The 3016-nt window shown below is 33.4% G+C and overlaps 1 pseudogene; it reads right to left on the bottom strand.

The window, feature by feature from the left end:
* Positions 1–744: 744 nt before the first annotated feature.
* On the bottom strand, positions 745–2736 carry LOC127421658 (C-type lectin domain family 4 member E-like; annotated as a pseudogene).
* Between the last annotated feature and the right edge of the window lie 280 nt (positions 2737–3016).

Genomic DNA, 3016 nt, shown 5'->3' with positions numbered 1-3016 from the left:
AAAGATCCAAGCAAGTGTAAGAGTTACCATCCAATTTCCTTAATCCAGCAAGACGTAAATTTTGGCTAACCGATTAAATTATGACATCTCTTATACATTTAGATCAGGTGGGGTTTATTCGGGGCCGCAGCTCTTCTGATAACATTAGGCGTTTCATCAATATTATGTGGTCAGTGGTGAATGACCAGATTCCGGTTGAGGCCATCTCACTTGACGCCGAAAAGGCGTTTGATATGGTAGAATGGGATTATCTTTTTAAGATTTTGGAAATATACGGATTCGGGAATACTTTTATTGGATGGATTAAGTTACTTTATAGACACCCTGTAGCAGCGGTACAAACAAATGGATTAATTTCAGATTATTTTACTCTGGATAGGGGCACCCGGCAGGGTTGCCTTTTTCCCTATTATTTCCCCATTTGAGTTTTTGGAGGGCTCTCGGGATGGGGCGTGGAGAGAGTAGTGTAGTTTTGGTTGAGTATGTTTATTATATATTTATTTATTTTTTGTTTGTGTGTTTGTTTGCTTTTTGTTTCTGTATATCTACTCATGTGTGACCACGGGGATGTTTGTTTGGGGGTGGGGTTGGGGACTGGGAGGGGGAGGAGTGGTTGTGGGGGCTAAATGTTGTTTATATACATATATATGTTTTTGCTTTTCTTTATTATTGTAAGATTTAATAAAAAATGTTAATAATAAAAACAAAAAATACACAATTCTTAACACTTCCATTGTGCCTTTCTCACCTTGATTTTTTTCTTTTTTTCTTTTCTTTTTTTAAAAAATACCGTTTATCATTATAAAGTTTTGTGTTGTATACCCATAACCACTGACCCTCTTTCTCATCTGTCAGGCCAATCCAGAATGATTCTTTATAAGTGGTTTAACATGCTCATTAGGAATTCCTTAAAGGACAAAGTGTTGATGTATTATTTACCAAAGGAATCTAACTATCCATTAAAAATGTTTCCAAATATATTTCATTATTCCATATTCATTAATTTAGCACAATAATAATGCAGACAAACCTGCTCCTCTCTGCTGTTTATAACTGCCAGATGTCCTCCACCTGAGATGCATTCATCACGACTCTGAGTCCAGTTCAGTTTGTTTGTAGAGAAGAGCTAACATTTTCCAGCGTGATACTCCCAGTATTTTGGACACGCTGAAACACATTTGAGACAGGATGTCAACTTGTTTCAACAACAAGTACTTTCAGATGGTGACTAATATCGGAATCATTACATGTTATTCAGAGCTTTGGACAGATTTTGATGGCAGTGATGAAGGTCTTGACGTGCCACTGCAAGTGCTTTTTGATTTTGAGTTAGACTGAGTATTTTTGTTATAATATCATTGATATTATTGGACAGAAATAGTAACTGAGATCAGTCTTGAAGCTCTCTGTTATTACATATAATCTGAGAGGTTTTGTTCCATAAAAAGTACTTACCTGTGAGTTTCTCACTTAGCACAGTGTGGAGCTGGTGAAAATTTTTAAGCTTCCTCTCTGTATGCATATCTGAAGTATTTATGATTAGATGTAGCTTACTGTTTAGGTCATATTGTATAAAAAGAGACATGAACCAAGCTGGAGCAAGTGTAAACAGGAATACTGTACATACGCACATTGAAAACTAAGAGCAATGAGTCCGCCCTTGAGTAGAATACACAGAGACATTAGTATCAGTCGAACACAGTCAAAACAAGATTTGGTCTTTTGTGGAGTTTGAGATGAGTCACCTACAAGAAATGTATAAATAAGAGAGTTTTATATTGTGCTAAATAATATATATTTTAGGTCAGTGCTCCAATTTTTTAATCTAGCGTATATCAAAATAGAGCTTATATTTACTTAATATTTTAGAGAAGGATTAGCAAAGTTTGAAATGTTAAATAAGCTTTATGTGTTAAGTTTAGTGATAAATTGCACTGATAATTCTACTGTCATTTCATAAGAACAACATCCTGACATAAACTTCCTAAAATTTCAACTATGCAACCTCACTCTACTCCAACAGGTCATGTTCAGTCAGATGCAAACATGCCACTTTATTGTTCGTATATAGAAAGAGAGAGAGAGAGAGAAATATGCAGTGGGCTCCAAATGTCTATGCCCATTAAAAATCTGGAATGCAAAATCTTATTTAAACAAATTTTAAGATTTTGAACATATTAAAACAAATGTAATGAGAAAATAATCTGCACTACTTCTACGTCACTATACAGTATGTAACCTTAACGTGTAATATTGACCATGTTGACTCCTTCGTAGAAAACGTCAGATTTCCTTCCTTTCATTAAAGCACACTAATTGAAACATTCTTAGATCATGCTGGAATAACATGGATATTCAGGTTTTGGACAAACATCTGCATGCAATTAAAAGGGGGACATAAATACTAAGCAATTCTGAAATACATATTATTATTTTTATTTTTTTTTAATTATTATTATTATTATTCACATTTTCACTAAAATACTATGCTGGTAATTAAGTTTTGTACAGTAAAAATGAGTTTAAAATTAAGAAATTGGAATTTAGACTTTTTGATCACACTTTGTTTTTGCTTGCAACTGGAACATTTGCACACTATAAATTACTTGAAACAGGTTATAAGCATACAAAAATAACTTAGGTGAAAAATCACCTAAAAGACACTGATTTATATTGTTTCTCACCTCTGTTACTCTTCACAAATATTACCTCAGAATAAACAACGTCGTCAGACATTTTTAAAAGCCTTTAATTCAAACGAGATGCTTCTTAAAGTATATGTGAGGCTGGAAAAAACAATAATGTGCTTTGTCTTTTTTTTTTTTTTTTTTTTTTTTTAATTTTGAGAAGTTAATTAGGTTCATTTTATTCTGGAAAGAAGCAGTTCATTACGAGGGAACCGTCTGAACACGTTTTAACCACTGAACAAACTTCACTTGTTTTTAAGGTTGGCAATGTTTTAACTGTGTCAAACATTAACACAATGTAGTTTGACATATATGTGGGGATATCTTAT

The sequence above is a fragment of the Myxocyprinus asiaticus genome, chromosome 30, assembly GCF_019703515.2.
Source record: "Myxocyprinus asiaticus isolate MX2 ecotype Aquarium Trade chromosome 30, UBuf_Myxa_2, whole genome shotgun sequence".
NCBI classification, from domain to species: Eukaryota; Metazoa; Chordata; class Actinopteri; order Cypriniformes; family Catostomidae; genus Myxocyprinus; species Myxocyprinus asiaticus.
The sequence above is the reverse complement of the archived record's forward strand: the minus strand, read 5'-3'. Positions and strand labels throughout refer to the sequence as shown.